Source organism: Xenopus tropicalis, chromosome 1, assembly GCF_000004195.4.
Source record: "Xenopus tropicalis strain Nigerian chromosome 1, UCB_Xtro_10.0, whole genome shotgun sequence".
Lineage (NCBI taxonomy): Eukaryota > Metazoa > Chordata > Amphibia > Anura > Pipidae > Xenopus > Xenopus tropicalis.
Window position 1 is genome coordinate 145,682,331 of NC_030677.2, and position 19,654 is coordinate 145,701,984.

Here is a 19,654-nt window from a genome sequence, read left to right on the forward strand (position 1 = left end):
AGACTGGTTCCACAAAGGGGGAGACAAACAGTGGGTAGATATAAGCTGTTTCCCTTATCTTTTGCCTTGGTTAGAACCTCCATGGGAAAGTTGCCACTGATCCTGCAATGTACAGATTTTTAAGACTTAAGAGCAGAGACAATAGCATTAGCATTAAAGGACTATTATCCCCCTAACCACAGAGATTTTCCAAGCAAATTTAAATATGAAAACTGAAGCACTGCAAAAATATCAGACTTTACACATGTATTATTTTTTTGCAATTTACCTGGTAATGTGACATTTCACCCCTGATTTTGTTGTTGTTTTTGTTATTATTGTTATTAACTAATCTTTATAAAGAGACAAATTATTTTGTAGATCTGTGCAATAGAAGGGCATCAAACATATACATTACGTGCAAATACTGACCGATATAGGAGGTTTAAAGACCCCTGCTTGTTTCTATTTCCCAGTCCAAACTCTTTTGTGTTTCCTTGTATGAATTGTTTATATGCACCCTTTTTGAAATATTTCAACATGCACTTTATTGGGATGTGCTTTTAAGAACATATTTAATTTATTCATTCAAATGGCAGAAGTAATAACACACACAGTGACATCCAAGGCAATTTCAAGAAGGTATCTGCCTGTGGTCCTCACCCCAACAAATTTTTTCCAAACCTACTCGACATCTGACCTGTAATTCTCCATATTTGTTATGTCTCATAGAGCATTCTGGGAAAGTCATACCTTCCCTCTTGAAATTCCTCTGCCACAAATCCTTGCCCTCTTCCTGTTACTATGCTACAAATGAATACTAAGGAATCCATCAGTAAATTGCCACCAAACTAGACTCAGTTTTTCAGCATGCGAGTAGTTTAGCCATTCAGTCTGAGGTAGGATAGGCAAAAGCTGCAGTAGGTGGATGATAGCTAATGCATAGTATGTTGGGTGGCCCATTAGAATGAAAGTGAATTGTAAAGGATCCCCTTGTTTTCATGCATTTTCATGTTTGTGCCAGCAAAGAAAAGGAGACCATAAAGTGTATTCAAAAATGCAGTCCTCCTTTGATGATAGCATATAGAAGGACAATATAGTTTATATATTTTCACTTTCTGTTTTTGAATTTTTAGCATTCTGTTAAAATGGTGGCATAGGTTAATCCACCCAGTAAGCTAGATTTATATAAATATGTGTGTTTGTTCCTGTGAATAAAGGAAGGCCTAGGGATTACACTGAGTAGTACATTTATAGGCTCTAATGTGAAAGAGTGGCTCCTAGTGGTCCATTCTCGCAAACATTTTAACATTTTTGCAAGTTTTTTCCAAACATATAATTTTACAACTGCAAACCTAAAGCACAAAGCCTCAGGGGCCTTATGCAGAAGTAGTGGTACCTGCTATTTTGGGTCCTCCTGTTATTACAATGGAATTGGGGGGGTTGTCAACTTTTTTTTACATATTATACAGTGTGAGTTTTGTAAATAAGCACTGTGGTATTCATTCCTGTATAGTTTTGGTGCTTTTCCTTGCAGAGACCAAACTCACTCTGTTTTAGTGACTACACCATCTAAATAGTAAAGACTGTCCACATTATTTCATATTTCACTGCTGCTACACAAAAATGTTTAAGTGGTGAAACCTTATGTAAATGGTCCCCTTTTTATTTGTGTTTTGATATTTTCTAGAAAATTTTGTGTGTACATTCAAAATGCATCACTTGCTCAGATGCACAAACGCTGTACTTAGCACACATTACATGCAATGTTTTAAAAGCAAGGATGAGAAATGTTGTGCCCCCTGCCAACGGAGCAAGCCTCCTTGCTGCAGTTTTCAGCAAACATTTATTAGTATACAATGAGAATGTGATAGTCAAAGAATTTACTTCTGCAAATATGTGTTGCTGCAATACTTATATTTACTCTGCGATGCCTGACTGCCACAGGGGCATTATTTTTGCTGTAGGCATGATAGATTGCTTTCTCAAAGAGTTAAGGCAAAATAATAATAATAACAAATCAATAATTCCAAGAAGCATACATTCATTGTGTATTTATTGTGCCTTTATTTGTGAAAAATAGTTTGAAATTTGTATCAGTTTGTATCACTTTGTATCAGTTATAAATATGTTGTTTTTTTGCAGAAATATTAATTTAATGAAAATTTTAGGACCTATTTATACAGATAAAATAAGAACAAAGTATACATTGCCACTCATTCTTCTTAGGCACATAAAGACTTTCCCAATTCCCCCGGGGATGCTTTTCCACAGTTCTTCTGCCAGTACGTTAACCTTATGTAATAATTTTCTGCGTTTCCTGACCCGGACACAACCCACAGTGTGTGACCTTGTTGTTCTAACACCTTTCTATGAGGAACATGCTTCCATTCACCCCCGGCCTTGTTTTGTAACATGCTGTGTTTTATTTTCTCCCTTCCCATTGTGCTCTGAGATGCCCAGTTGCCGGTTCAGCTCCTACCAGTAGGAAACATTAGTAATAGCGCGCTCACACAATAGGGACTGTATGTCTCTTTTAAGCACACTGACAGGCAAAACAAACAAGTCAGAGAAAGAAATCTAGACACAAAGAAAACACAACCCTCCTAATTCAGAGAAATCAAGATCATTGCTTATTGTAAGAGATGGTTAAATTAGCTTTTAGATGTAACAAATCAGACATAAAAGGAGTGAGCGACTAGAGTAGGTTTTAAGACTGCAGAAACTCGGTTAGCATTTAGTAGGAATGCATTTGAGTGGAAAGGCTAACAGGGGTACAGGGGAGGGGAGGGATAAGCATTCTAGGGGCAGTCTTTTTGTTTTCTTTAAAAATAATGTAACAAAGTCTGTATCCCCGAATAAAGTAAACATGACACACTCACTGTCAGATGGATATTTGGATTAAAACTGAAAAGGCTTTATCTATCATCTATCTATCTATCTATCTATCATCATCTGTCTAAATAGACTTTGGATAAAATCGCCACTAGTTTGCTTGAGATACAGATTGCTGACACAATTTCTTTCATTAGGTAAAAAAAAATTTGGGGGGGGGGGAATGTACACACACTTTAATTGGGCCTGAACTTTCCCCACTTTAATTTGTCAGTTCAAGCAAAAGAACATTTTATCACTATTACATGACAGATCGTCCTTTACAGAAAGCCTCGACCATTGTCATGACCACCAGGGGGCCACAGCAGTGTCTCAGGGGCTATTGGTCTTAATATTTGGAGTAGGGATGAAAGAGGTGGCTGGGAAACAGACAGGCAAGAGTTTACAACAAAAGTAGCTTTTATTCAGCAGAAAAACATAAAGAGGGAGCATAGACACAGAATGAGTTAATGGAAGGTAGGCACTGGCACATTAAGGCAAGGCAGGGAGAAAGTACAAGACATGGCACAGTAAGGCTAAATGCAATTACAGACAGCAGGTCATGACTGGCAGAGTTCAGGTCAGGCAGGCAAGGGTTAATCTAGAAACAGCAAAGGAGAACCTACCAGGGACAGAGTGACCAGCAAGAAATGGACAATGAGGCCATGAACATTGGTGTCAATCGGCTTTAAACGTCTGAATTTAGCACCAAACATGAGTGCTGTCATCACCTCCGGTATCCCTTCAAAACCCCTGACATCTGATGGGCATGCTTCTTCTCCACATTTTGATTCTGATGTTATGGAACTGCACAAGCCCTGTGATGTTACCACTTAGCACCAAACCAAAGCAGCCATGGCACCCTTGCATGATCCTCTGCTAACACCACTGCAGCACAGAGAGTCCGTGAGAGTCAGAGTAGGTAAAAATAGGAATGCTAAAAAAGACAGAGAAAACAACCATACTTTTAAACATGAATAATTTGAATGAAACATGATCTATTATAGATTAGAAAACAAACTACACTATATAATATATACATTTGCAAAAATTACTTTGTTGTAAAGAAATTCACCAGTAGCAAGTCAATAACTTTTTATTTTTACACTCTTATGAAAGAATGGTCTGAATGGTAAGCCATCACATATGTGGCTCCTAAGGATAATGAAAGGGTATGTTAGAAAGAAAAACTATTTTTTTATTACTACAGTTTCTAGGTGTGAAACACACAATATACAGGGAATAGTAACACGAAATTCTATAAATGGCCTCAGTGCAAACCACTTGGCACTGCTGGTACAGGCAATTCCCAGTCCAAAGACATGTGTTAGAGTATTTTTTGGCCAAAAACCATCTGTATAAGCAGTTTGTTGTGGTTTCTACCAGAATTAATGGGAGGCAGCAAAGTTGGTTTTAAACCCTTCTTCTCCAACTAAAATTAGCCAGCAGGAAAAATGCCCAGTGTGCCATAGTCCTAAACTTGACTCTTCTGGGGGTGTCACTAAAAAATTAGTACAGATCCCAACTATCTAGTTCTCTTACAACAGCTCTGTCCAACAGGTCCCATGGTTATCATGTATGTAACATATAAAAGATAGAGGACTTTCCAAAAAGTGGGGTTTGTTTATGGCGGACCCAAGACAATTCTACTGGACTGGGGTGTGGTCTAAAACATTCTGGTTTCCCAGTAAGGATTGTTGGAGTTATGAGTCAATGATGTTGGAACACATAAAGCAGGTTATAGAGTACAACAGATATAGTTAACACAAAAGTATAAAAATGAAATAAAATAAAATCGCCTACTTTAGAACAGTCATTTTTTTGGGGCCCATTTGAGGAAATAAATAAATATTTAATTGATAATGAAATTGGCTGAAAAAAGAAGGAAGTTATTTATTATTTTCTATATGTTATCCTGCCTTTCCTTGCTTAAAACCTATTTAGCAAGTAGCCCTATCTTTGGTGCACTTAGACTTGATGCTCTTGAAGTGCAGATGTTTAGAGCATTGATCATTGATTGATGTTCTGGAAACCAAATCTGATGAAACGCATCAGTATCAGGCTGCTTAGGGTCTGGCGCACACAGCTTAGTATCAATGCAAGCATTCGCCGCTCAGGAAGTGTATGTTATTGTAATCATCCTATAAAATATATATTAGAACTATATATCTCTTTTATAGAAGACGTTCTGTTTTGGAGCACATCGAATGTACCAGAATACAGTTAATCTAGTAATATATAAGTGTAAGGGTGTTGGGTACTTTTTGTTTTTTGTTTGTAGGATGCAAAATGTTCCTTTCCCACAGGATTTGCCATTCAGCCAGCATCTTACATTGCATAAGAACAGGTATGTGACCCCTTTATAGCTGGTCTGCAAATATAAATACACCATATTTGGTTTGTTTAATGTTAAAAAAAAAAAAGTTATAATTCCCTGGTTATAGAACAAAGAGTTGTGCTGTAGCTTGTGCTGTTTTTCTCTATGATATTAGAGTTTGTATTCTTTCCCACTCCTCAATTCTATGTACTTTAAATAAATGTCAAGTTATTAAATACATTCCTTTTGTACATAAACCTGAATGCAGCTGGTAGTTTCTGCCAAATAATGGTTTATAATGTACATTAGTGAATTTGGCATTGGTTCATTGGTTTTGTTTCCGGTGTTGGACATAGTTTAGCAGCATCATAATCAAACACCGTCCTGTTTGTCATTGGGATTAGCTGCACCTCAGAACCACACTGCTGAAGAAAGCAAGTTGCCCATCTACAAACTATGCAGCAGATGAAAAGCAGTGGGCAAAGTGGAAAGAACAGGGGTAATGCTCCATGTTTTTGCACTTTGCATAGAGACCATTGGCTGCCCCCCCCCCCATGAATACAGCACTGCCCTTATTAGGGGTAGGTGGAGGCATGTAGGCTCCTACGATTCATTCTGGGATATTTATAAATGACCCCTTATATGTAAAGCTGGCTGAAGATTAATTGTGGGCTATTCCTAAAGGAAAAAATGAAATGCCATATGCCAAAGTCCAGTGCATTAATCGTATTGTGGGTCACCCATAAGATACCTACTGTTCACACTGAAGGCAATATGATATATACATACCACAGGCTAATTTAGATCAATGTTTCCCAACATTTTGTCCTTTAGGGCTACAGCCCATGCAGCACTTTGATCTTGCTACTTCAGTCAAAAGCAGCACATCACTCAGCACCCGCTACTATCGATCAAGATGCTGATCAACCTGTGGCTGTAGATGTGGCATTTTAATCTCTCACAAGTAGTGATGATCAGCCCGCAGCTTGTGCCAAAGCCGATAGGTGTTAAACAACAGCACTCTCCATGCAGTGACAGCGTATGAGCGATGGATTGACAACAGATGGATGACTAAAGTATGGGTATCAATGATGCATATATTGACAATAGTGCTAGTGTGTGAGATTATTGCAATGCGCTGCAGGGTTTCTAGTATCTATTTTGTAGTCCAACATTAGGTCAGGCTTTGCTTATCTAATAATGATGTTATAGATATACTTATAGGCTTTTTCAGTTTGTGAATTCTAGTTTTCTTTTTCTAAATTTAATAAACTCGCATATCGAATCCTCACTTATTTATTAATATGGAAAACTCGTTTAATTAATACCAGACATTTTGAGTTTTTGAAACATAACTCGAATTCAAGATAGGTATTAAACACAGCTCTTACTCTAATGGGCTAAAACTCTAACATTTTTTTTTTTATTTTTAAATTTGAATAAACTCATTTCCACAAATGTCTGGCATTTACTAAAAAATCTGAAATGAGAAAGCATCAGTGGGAAAATTCGCAGAAGAGTAATGAAAATTCAGAACTTTTTGAATTGACACACAAAAAAACAAAGTCAAAAATCCAAAACTTCTAATGTTTCCTTCCTATAGGGAAGGGATATCTGCCATTGACTTCTACATGATCTTGGCAAGTTTTAGCAAGCAATTTCAGATTTTTTGCTGTTTTGACGCATAGTAAATCTCAAAAAAGTTGTAGGTTTTTTTCAACGACTTTTAGCGCTAAAATAATGGCCCCCCTAATTGTCATACTGGCATAGGTTCCCTTTAAGAAGAAAGCCCGGCAGTTAGAAAAACTATAGTTTACAGTGTATCTATATACGTGTACTTCCCACCTGGGCTGTTGTGGCATAAAATCCAACTTCTGCCAATATCCTTTTTGGCACTGCCGCTTAAAGCCTGCTTCATTGCAGTATGCCTTCTTTAGGTGTTTTAAACCCCAAAACACTTAGCATGAGTTTAAAAGAAGATTGGAAACCCTTTTTATACATATATTTCCAGATAAGGGTCTTTCTGTAATTTGGATGTCCATACTTTGTCTACTAAAAAGCATTTAAACATTTAATAAACCCAATAGAACTGTTATGCCTCCAATAAGGATTAATCATATCTTAGTTAGGATCAAGTACAAGGTACTGTTTTATTATTACAGAGAAAAAGGATTTCTTAAAAGGGAAATCATTTTCAAAATTTTGAGCTATTTGATTAAAATGGGCATCTTGTAATTCAGAACTTCCTGGATAACGGGTTTTAGGATGATGGATCACATACCTGTACTAATACAGTTATATAAAATAAATACCTTTGTGGTTTTTAGTGATACAAAGAACAATTAGCAAATACACAATAATATCAGCTCTTCGCAATATGTCTGTATCTGATCCCCCATGTTCCTCTATGAAGGGGCTGCTACATTTGTGCAGCAGGAGTCCGTCAGCATTAGAAGCTATGACAGTCTGAGAAGGTACAGTCAGGTCAGGTTTAGGAACTTCAAGATCCCTCATGTCCCTCTATGAGGGGCTGCTACATTTGTGCAGCAGGAGTCCGTCAGCATTAGAAGCTATGACAGTCTGAGAAGGGACAGTCAGGTCAGGTTTAGGAACTTCAAGTAACAATTACTTACAAAAGCAAACCTTTTGGTGAAAAATTATCAACACAACTTATAGGTAACTTTTTATGCACATTAATATTTTGAAAAGTACTTTTATTGTGTCAGTATCACTTTAATGTTGCACGAATAAAGATGTCAGGGGTTAATGCACAAAATCAGGTCAAGCTTGAGAATGCAGGACAGGCTCATCTCATCCAGGTAACAAAGGTGCAGTGTGAGCTGCTGTCCAACTGGACTCATCATAATAGAATTGACCCTTCCAAAGGGCCACCCACCTCTTCTGTAATATTAACATTACATTACATTAACATCTCGCTTTTTCTCCCCCCTTGTTTATTTGAAGCTTTCAACAAGGGCAAGTACTCTAATTCTTGGGTAATCTTGTGAAAACACAGGGAGCATAGAAAGGTCACATTAAATGGGAGTGTGGCGAAAAAGGTCTATTCAGTGGTGGAAATAAATCAAACTATGTTAAACACACAAATGTTTAGTGGGGTAGCATTATTCCCCCAAACTAAATCAGTGACATTTAGTATTCTTGTAAGTCTTTTTTAATCACAGCGTAATCCAAACTGCACCTTCTAGAAAAGTCCTGGGCATTAACCCTGAGACCTAATATATTTCTCTCAAATAAGCATCTGGTAGTCATATAGGAAAGGGGGATTAAATTCCCCTGAGATGCCATCAAAGTCCATTCCCTTCGGTTGTTTATAAATATGTCTATATATTTATCTTTTTCATGTCATGAAAATCTAAGTGTTCATAGGCTGAGCATTAAATAGGCAGCAGACTGACCCTAAAAGAATTTATTTCCCCCCCTCTCCATTTCGAAATCACTCGTTCAATCTCTCGTTAAGAAAATGTGCCGTCAGTTATTTAATTATCTGTCAATAAATCTATAGGCAGACTTTCTACACAAAAAAGGCATTGAAAGTACAAGGTTAGAATTGGTGATTGAGGGGTAAGGTCGGGAAATAGGCAAGCTGCGGCGACTTTTAGGTAATTGGTTGTTTTCCTGTTTGTCTGGGAAATCTAGATTAAAAGCGAGTTTTACTGGGGCTCGGGGCTTTGGGGAAATTATAATAATGAAGATTAAATCAAGCCGCTAGATAGAGCATCACTATTTTATTGCCAGTGTTTGTGTCACTTTATTATAAAGCACAACATTAAGTTCTATTGTAAGCTGGGCTGTGATCTTAAATCTTTCTCTTTTGCATGTTATGTGCTCTGCCACAGCACAGCAGGGGTTAACGCAAATCAGTGTGATCTGGCCTGTCGCTCCTGCTATAATCTTCTTAACCTATAAACTCGCAGAAACCATGGTTTCGCGGCCAAATTTGCGAATTAAGGAAGGAAGTGCTCTTGATGCTTTGTACCCTGTAGCAGCTGAAATGCTGATGTGTATATGCTTGCACTACTATCTACAGAGAATTTCTATCATCTGCCAGAAGTATATTGCTGGAATCTACATGTTATATATTCATTATATAAATGACTGCAAAAATGATGCAAAAACGTGGTTTCTGTTTTATAAAGAAAAGAGGTTTCTTTGCAAAACCAGAAAATGTTATCATTGTTTAATGTATTTACATATACTGGCAATTCATAACTGATTTTTGTATACATATTGTATATATATATTTGTATATCTATATATATATATATATATATATATATATATATTAGTCCTCATAGTGTCTGCACTCCAAAGCTTGTAGCTTTGTGGGGTGCACAGCCAAATTTTAAGTATTTAAAAGAATCCGATATATAGTGTATATTGTAGGCATGCACCGAATCCACTATTTTCGGATTCGGCTGAACCCCAAATCCTTCATGAAAGATTCGGCCAAACCCCAAATCCTTCATGAACGATTCGACTGAAGATCGAACTGAATCCGAATCCTAATTTACATATGTAAATTAGGATAAGGAAGGGTCAAAGTGAATGTGATTTTAAGGATTCGGATTCGATTCGGCCAGGAGCGTGGATTCGACCAAATCCAAACCCTGCTGAGAAAAGCAGAATCTTGAAAATCCCAAACTGAATACTTGATTCGTAGCATTCCTAGTGTATTGTATAGTTTATGGCATAGATACAAATAGACTGAGAATAATCAAAAAATTAAAAAAAAAATCAAAAAATCATAGCAGCAGTGAAATAAAGTTAAAAAGTACAAATTTTATTTGGACATATTAAGCTTAACGTATTTTGTGCCACTTACTCATAGGCTCATAGTGCATCCTGTGACCTTACTAAGGGGCAAACCTATATTTATATATACACATACTCACAAATACATATACTTAGATTAAAGCTTTGTGGGGCACGGTCCTCCTTCCCCTTGTCACTTTAAAGGTGGCTACACACGTGGCGATTTCTGATCTTTCGTGCGACCATCGGTGGCACGAAAGATCGTACAATCGGCCACTAACCGTACAGGGCTGAAACAGCAGATAAGGAGGTAGAAACAATAGGACTTCTACCTCCTTCTGCCGATTCAGCCCTGACAGCAGATTTTGGTCAGGCGCCTTCTATGGCGCCCGATCAAAATCTTTTGACCCGCCCGATCGGCGAGTTGACTGATATCAGCAGCTTCCTGCGATATTGGTCGACTCGCCGACTTGCCATACACGCACCGAATATTGTACGAAACGGGGTTTCGTACAATATTATAGATGCATGTATGGCCAGCTTAAGACTCAGCCCTTAATCTTTAAATCAACTGTACTTTTTTTTTTTTTTTGTATTATTGACCAAGGTTATTGTTCTTCTGTTCAGTGCTGCAAACACAAATAGTTCTTTATACATAAAAATATACATATGTACAAAGAGATACACTCATAAAATACACATATACACTCTCATCAACTTTAGGACAGTAAAACTAAATTATTATATTATTATAATAATTATATTACTATTGACACTATTACTATTAATACTATTATAGTGCCCTAACATTTTGTTCTTGTTTTTAGACCCAGCGCTGTGTATAATAACCAACTGATACTAAAGGATATTGGAAGAGGACACAGATCCACATGTTTATTATGAATATTCATTATTTATAATGAATATTTGTTTTCTGTATCTCAGTCATTAACTCAGTAGGCAAAATGTAATAAATGGTGCAAAGTTTTAGCAAGTTCTAATAAATACTAGCAACCTTACAGCAGGTAGCATTTAGTGAAATTCACCAGGCATTGATTCACACCAAAATTACACTTTTCACCATTAGCATGCAAAAATTGGCCACAAAAATCTGAAAAAAGATTTCAATGTCAGGAGAGTTACAATAGAGAATTAAAAATTAACAGTTAGTTACACTGCACCAAGGTCGAATGGGGGGGGTGCAAGGCCCACTGGGGCTTCTGCGGCTTCTGCCTCAGGCGCCCCTGCACCCCCCAATGGTGGCTTCTGCTGCCTTCACACACACTTTACCCCCACAGGAGCCCCTAACACCCGTCTGACTCCCCCCCCCCACATGCAGAACGTCGGGGGAGGGAGACCAGCGGATCAGTGGAGCGCCCTGCAGGGATCAAGTCTAGGCCACCGGGGCCCACTAGGGCCGGGTTTTTTCCTGATGCCCCGGCGGCCCAGTCGGATGCTGCACTCAAGCATATGTATTTGTATATAGATCTCTATATTTATTTATATATATATTTCTAAAATTTCTTATAGAAGTTAGTCTGTCCTTTCAATCTCCCCACAATGAATTAAAAAATGTCAGGATTCTTTTGGAAATAAAACCATCTAATACTGGTGCCTATGTATTAATCAATAGGCCACAGTGAGGCCCTCAACAATGATATAAATCTATCATGATAATCCTATCATGTTAGGGATAAAGTAGTAACGGCAGTAGTACCCTTCCTCTTCAATTTTCTATGGACATTTAAACTGATCTGTTTATATGACATCCCTAACCTGTAACGGTCCTACTGTTTAATTTTGCTTAAAACCCAAACACTACTGGCCACTGTGCCACTCAACATTTAAAGGGTTATTCATCGTGTACTGAACGCAAACTGCCATATTATTTGCACTTTGCCCTCAGCCTTTGGGTGCTCCAGAATGCACGTTCCACTTGCCTGCTCTGTATTCACAAGGAGTGGGCCTTCTCCATTCTTATCCCCTACCTGTCCCATAACTTGCATGTTATTCAGAGGTGCAAGTTACACAGCAAAGGCAGAACAGGGTGCAAATGAGCACTGTTATATCTTGCCAGCACTGTGCTCTGCACCTTGTTCTGGATTTTTAATTTCTTACATTATTTATAGCAGTGTGCGGGTTTATAGTTACATGATTCTTATTGCTATATACATTACTGTTCCATGTGTGCATGTATTTCATAGCATAAATATTCAGCTATTTTAGCTTTGTTTCCTTGGTTTTGTGCAGAGCAGTGAAAAATAAATTATAAAAAAACACATAACACATATGTATGGAAAATTATGAGACAAGGTGTGTAACATAAACCCCTGTGTGTATATGTATATATATAATTGAAAGAGGGAGGTACACCGTCTGAGCTGATGGCAGCTGACATGATCTATATCCTAAAGGTAAATCATATCACCTGTGGGGTTTTTTTCCTTTATGATAAATCTGAGCTTCCGAGCTTTTTAAAATATTTGCAGAAGATTAAAGGCTTCGGAGATTCTTCTACTGTTGGATCATTGACTTTAAACCTTGGGGCATACTTCTACCTGGTTTATTTACACTGGGGTCAGATTGTCTAGTCAGCACTCCCTGCTAATTCACACACACATGGCCCAGATGCACAGGTAATAAAAGATCTACCTTTATTTCCCCTCCATTTCTCCCAATGACATCAACCTGTGTCACTTAATCTCAAAGTAACTAAAGGAAATTTGGTTGGCATTAAACTTGTCGAGGAGATAATGCAGGTGAGTGTGCTGCCAGGATTCCTCACCCGGAGGTAGTTCCATGCATGATTGGAAAGAGAGAAAGAACTAAAACAATATTTGGATGGGTTCCCAGAAAGACAACAGAAATAGGATTATATGATCGAATGGTTCTACAAGGGTTGCTTTGTATGGGGCAGGGATTGTTGTGACATAATTAAAGTCAAAGGTCACCGTATGCTTACTTATGGCTAATAAAGATAGAGAGAGAGAGAGATAAAGATAGATAGATAGATAGATAGATAGATAGATAGATAGATAGATAGATAGATAGATAGAGAGACAGACAGACAGACAGACAGACAGATAGATAGATGGATAGATAGATAGAGATAGATAATGATAGATAGATAGATGATAGATAGATAGATAGATAGATAGATGATAGAAAGAGAGATAGATAGACAGATAGAGAGACAGACAGATAGATAGATAGATAGATAGATAGAGATAGATGATAGATGATAGATAGATAGATAGATAGATAGATAGATGATAGATAGATAGATAGATAGATAGATAGATAGATGATAGAAAGAGAGATAGATAGATAGATAGATAGATAGATAGATAGATAGTAGATAGATAGATAGATAGATAGATAGATAGATAGATAGATAGATACTGTAGATAGATAGATATAGATAGATAGATAGATAGATGATAGAAAGAGAGATAGATAGATAGATAGATAGATGATAGATAGATAGATAGAAAGAGATAGATAGATAGATAAAGAGAGATAGATAGATAGATAGATAGATGATATATAGTGAGAGATATAGACAGATAGATAGATAAATAGTGAGAGATCTATCTATCTATCTATATCTCTCTCTGTCTATCTCTCTATAGAATTTATACATTTGCAAAACTACTCACCCTGTCCTAGAATTGGGTTTAAACAAATCATGTGATTAGATATAGATATACAGGTATAGGACCTGTTATCCAGAATGCTTGGGACCTGGGGCTTTCTGGATAAGGGATCTTTCCGTACTTTGGATCTCCATGCCTTATGTCTACTTAAAAATAATTTAAACCCGCTAGGATTGTTTTTCCTCCAATAAGGATTCATTATATATTAGTTGGGATCAAGTACAAGGTACTGTTTTATTATTACAGAGAAAAAGGAAATAATTTCTAAAAATTAGAATTATTTTCTAATAATGGAGTGTATGGGAGATGGTCTTTCCGTAATTCAAAACTTTCTGGATAACGGGTTTCCGGATAAGGGATCCCATACCTGTATATATATTTGAAGCCTACATATAGGAATCTATGTAATAATGTAATCTATGTAATAATAAAAATAATCATCATCATTATCATGATAAATCCTGTTTCTGAGTAGTTTGTTTTTATTTTATAGGCATTGATACATTTCCTAGCATGGCAATAAACTTAAAGTAAATAAATATATAACAAAAAGATTGCTCTTTACCTGAGATTTGGTTACTGTGAAACTCTATAGACCTAACTACAGCGTCTGCATGTTTTAAAATGAGACTTTCTAAAGTTACCTACCAGACTTTCAAAGAGGCCAGATGTTTGGTGCTGGAATTGTAAATGTGTCAGTCAGAGAAAGAGAAAAACGATTTAATGTGTCGCCAAGAACAGTGTCAAAAAAAGGAAAAAAAGTTGGAAATAGACCACAGCCACTCCCCTAAAAACAAACACAGGACTGAATTGCCCCTCTGTAATGCCATAGAAATTGCTTACAGTGTGCTTTACTATACTGATAATTGTGGCGAAGCTGCCAACAGGAAAATGAATGTGCAAAAATGAATAAGTGTGATGAATAGAAACCTTCACTTCAAAGAACTAGAAGAAAGCATGATAGATCAGAGGCATCATCTTTCATTCTAATACTTTATAGGGGCAGTTATGAACATGTATGCAGTGCGCAAAGTAAAATTTTAGATGCAAATCACCATTTTGTATTTAACCATAATGCAGAGTTTTGCCCATAATTTGAGCATAATTGTAGCTGCACTCAAAGTTTGTTCTCTGCATTTGCACCAATTGCACTCAAAGAGATGCAATTGCACCTGAGTCTTGATGAAAATCTGGTGTGAGTTGTTCCTAACATTTTCGGGGTCGGGGTTGTGTCACTGAGTGTGTGTTTTAAATATCTTTTGCATCCAATTCACTGGGCATCCAATTCACCTGGTGCGCCTATTAACAAAACCCTCTGTGAGAATCCTGAAGTATGTATGTATAGCTTTATTTATAAAGCACTACAAGAATACGCAGTGTTATTAGTACAATCTTACAGTGCACTAAAGTAAACACAGGGAGGACAACTATCATAATAAATACAGTGAATAAGTATAACTACATAGATCTTTGTGTAAAGTTACAGTTTTTTTATGTTACAGAATTTTCTTTTATTTAAAAGATGGAAATGTTACTGTATTTTAGGCAGCCTGCTCTCTTTTTTTTAACATTTTTAGCATTTGTTTACTGGCAGTCATTTGACTCATAACTATACCCTTTTAATGAAAAACAATAGTCTGCTCTTGCTTTGGATAAATATCTCCTGTCAGCCCAGCAGGTACTCTTATTATGACAGCTATTAGTCTTTATTTAAATATTCCACAGAAACAATTAGAAATTGATCTATACAGGACTGGTGAGAAAAAGAAATTATTATCAGTACAGGTGTGGGACCTGTTATCCAGAATGCTCTGGACCTGGGGTTTGCCGGATAAGGGATCTTTCCGTATTTTGGATCTCCAAAACTCCAAAACTCCAAAAAAAGTATGCTAAAAATAATTTGAACATTAAATAAACCTAATAGGATTGTTTTGCCTCCAAGAAGGAGTAATTATATCTTAGTTTGAATCAAGTACAAGGTTCTGTTTTATTATTACAGAGATAAAGGAAATCAGTTTTACAAATCTAAATTTGCTTATAATGGAGTCTATGGCAGATGGCCTTTCTGTAATTCGGAACTTTCTGGATAACAGGTTTCCAGATAAGGGATCCCATAAATTATAAAGAGCCAACATTTTCTGCAGCACTTTACAATTCAAGGGGTTTATACATTGAACATACAAAGCAACTAATAACTATGGTGAAGAGGGCCCTTTCCAAAAGAGCTTATAAACTAAAATCTAAATAGCACTTGTATTATCTTGGTGCAGTTATTTCCCAATGCACATCCATGGCTTACTAATAATTCACAATATTAGTCTTTCTGCAACAATCTCTTCTCCCAAAGTCATTGTCACTAGTATTGTGGGGCCTCATAAACTGCTTTTGTTTATTTGCTTACAATAAGTTTCCAACAAACAAGATTTCTATTTATACTATAACAGTGATTGCTCCATATTTATCAGTCAGTTTATACAGGATCAGTCAGTTACTTCAGCCTCCCTTTTAAAAGGAAACTGGAACTAAGCCTTTTATATTTCCCTGAAAGAGAAATATTAAGCTTACCGTCTCTTCATCAAAATATTTGTAAAAGTTTAAGTACTGGCAGTACTTTAGTTGGGCAAGATCCTTCCTTGAAAGAACAGAAGGAATTGTACTTGAATTACTAGAGACTGTCCCTCTGTAGAGACGGCTTTTACATTGTTAACGTTTCAAAATGTCACAATTGTCTCTGCAGAGGGCCCAGTCTTGTTAGGTCTTTTTTCTTCCTGTCAGATCCTGACGAGGGTTCCACAGTGAATTGAAACAATTGTACCCTTTTGTGTGCTAATAGAGGGTTAGTGTAGCACTAATCTATTTTGCAATCCCCTTGTCTTACATGGCTCTGATTAGGTTAGGACCTTCTGCTGGGGTTCACAAGAGCAGTGACTTTTTGTGACTCCTAAACCAGTGCTGAACAGAAAGAAAAGTTTACATCTGTGTCAACAAGGATTAAGGATATCAACAAAGGATTTCCCCCCCTTAAAATGTTACTTCAGGGTCTCTGAGCACTGTAGTACCACAAATTTACAAAGAGAAGCATGGACAACCTAATGTGCACTATTGTATATACTATCATAATCACCAAATGTGTGGAAATTCCAACTGGCAAATAGTCACACCGTTTTGGTACCTATACTGAGGTGTGCAAATTAATATGCAGTGGTAAAAACAGTTTGCGTGTGTTCAGAAAGATATATTGCAATCAGTTTTGTGGAAACTAAATCATGATGAAATTTCACTCTAAAGGTCAGGTTTGATTTTTCCATCAATGAGCTGATGTTGTCCTCACCCCAAGGGCCTGTATCCCCATTGTTGCGATCTGATCATTTGGTCCAAGTACTGAACAATTGGACCAGCTTTATATCGCCCACCTTAGGTTGACATATCGGGAAAAGATCTGTTGTTTGGCAATATCACCAAACAAGCAGGTCCTATAACATATGGCCAGTTTTAGTAAAACAGAGCCAAGGCAGATGTTATTGTATATTGCATTAATATATTAATATTAATATATATTCTTAGTGGCAGACAGAAATGAGGTTTATAGTGATCTTGGACCTTAATTCTGCCTGTTTAAATGCAATAACAGTCTTCCTGCTCTGTTGGACTATGCCAGACCAAAACAGCTGTCCATCTGTGAGCAGGCTGTGACATTTGTGTTCCAGTCCTACCAGAATATATGTTTTTTTTTCAAAGGGTGACTGTTTGAATGGATAAGACCCATAGGATGTAGATGTGCTTCTTTGCCATAGTCTCCAAAGGTTCTTTATCAAAGGATGATAAAAAAGGACTGCTATTGCTGTTTGTCATATTTATTTTAATTGTGATTATACCACATATTTCTTGTAATCATGTGAACTCCAGTAAAGGAATTATAAAATAAAATAATGTTATGGTTGTTCAAAATAGGCCCTGGCATTTCAAGTACACAGAGGACCAAACAACCCCCCACCAGCCCAATAAGTAGTGACTGTCTATGGCATCTTACAGCAGCCCCTCTGGCATTTGTCAGAACCCACAGATTGCCAGTCTGGGCCTGGTGATAGCTGTCATGGGACACTTTCTGGACTAAAAAGTTGACTTTTTTAAAAAATTGCAACCAATCACATGGTCTGTTTAAGCAATTGCTAAAGCCTCAGACCTATTGGGTCTCCCTAATCTCTGTAGATTCTCTAATCAATCCTGTGTGTAGCTACTCTGATATTTAAAATACTGTCAGGTTGCTGACATAATGTAACTAACAGAAGAGAGTTGCAAATTTGCAAACTGAGAGGAAAATGCCACTCAGCTCATCATCAGTAAGAAGCTGATGGCTGGACTGGTACAGTCTCAACCTTTGCACCATCAGTTTCATTCTAAAAGCAGTTGCTTTCAGGGGAAGTTGGACATTTGCTGCTGTGGTTAAGAGCTGTGGAATGAGGTCAGCATCAAAATGTCTTCTTGGTCAGAAAAAGTTATATTTTAAGTGGGTAAGAGTAAGAGCATTCCTATATTCTTGACATGAAGTATGTTGGTATGCCATTGTATTGGGCGGAAAATATATCAAAAATCAACTAAACATGTTTGTTTTTTAGGAACCAGATAAATTAGAGGAATACTGCTGTTACTACCGTGTATTTTCCTGCCATGCCCAGTGTCCATAAATGGTAGATTTGCTTTCATGGAAAGTAGAACAAGAACAAATATCATGTTAAATCTTGCATTGCTCTGCATGCAATCTATTTTACCTCAGGAGAAGAAAAGTTTGGGCTTTCTATCTGCTATATGGAGAACTAGGTTACATTTATTCCAGTCTTCAGGGATGTCCCTGCCACTAAACTATATCTCCCAGTATCTTCTGGCTCCAGGCTGTATATTGCCTTTTAACTCAATGCTTTCTTAGTATTAAGTTGTCTCTCTATTGTAAGATGAGAGTCTACCTGAATGCATAGAATCTGACTGGCAATGGTTATACCAGTATATTCTTCTCCCCACTCAGCTGATTTCTCTGTGATCCTTCTATTAATATTTACATTGTATTCATCGTTTTTGGAGCCTTTGCTATATCTGTTTGGTGTGTATTTCCACATGATCGTCATACACTCTGTACCTTGTATTCAAGCATGTTGCTAGCATGTACTAATGCCGAGGCCCACATCATAATGCAGATGTTTTCTCCTGGATCACTGCAATCCTTTCACCTGTTAGAGAAAAGAGGAGGCTGACCAGTGAAAGCTGCCTTCTCCCCCACCCCTCATTAGATCTATTGCCTGTCAATACACTTCACATGGCTGGGAGGCTAATTGGACAAACTTCTCAAAGAAAAACAAATTCGGTTAAAGCTCAGATCTGCACAACAAAGCACCACCCCTCCTCCATTCGCCACCCCCCTCCTTGTCCTATTGAGGGGTTTCTAAATGGATTTCCTCTGAGGATTTCATTTACCTAAGAAATCATAATGAAAAGCTTGGATGCCGAATCCCCAGAAACACACAGAGCTCTCAGTACTCACACTTATCCTAGCTGAGAGCATGCTGTTTTATGTATTAATCCTGCATCCCACTTCTCCTCCTGAACACTCCATGCTGAAGACCCCTCAACTCCCCTCTCTCCCTGACCTATAACCCTGTTATTCCATGGCATTGTTACTGTATTTATTTACTCTGAACTCTTTCTTTGCATAGAACTACTGACAAGTACATCTAATTGGTTCCCAATTTTAGCCGCAAACGCTGGAAAATTGCACTCAAACCTCTTTACCTCCGAATGCCTTGTAATCCTGTTTTATTCTCCAAGCCACAGCCAAATATCTCCTTCACAACATATCTGAGCCCTCTTTACCCTGATAATTACCAGCTTGTCAAAAGCTCTGTCATTCTGCAAATTACATCTGATGTGTATTTCTCTGATCATCCACACAACTGCATTGGCTTTATATTATGGATTGGGAGTTGTTGCTTTTGTTGCAGAATGATGAATAGTCTGCGTCATGAAAAAGAAAACATCCTCACTTTTAAAGTCTTTGGATATAGGG

At 37.3% G+C, this 19,654-nt stretch overlaps 1 long non-coding RNA gene across 1 annotated transcript in view; it reads right to left on the reverse strand.

Moving 5' to 3' along the window:
* Nucleotides 1-2,026: 2,026 nt before the first annotated feature.
* Nucleotides 2,027-19,654, reverse strand: part of LOC116406820 — a 73,483-nt gene continuing 55,855 nt past the window's right edge. Inside the window, exon 2 of the long non-coding RNA XR_004219814.1 lies at nucleotides 2,027-3,790. This is a non-coding gene — a long non-coding RNA (uncharacterized LOC116406820). The remainder of the gene's footprint in view (nucleotides 3,791-19,654) is intronic.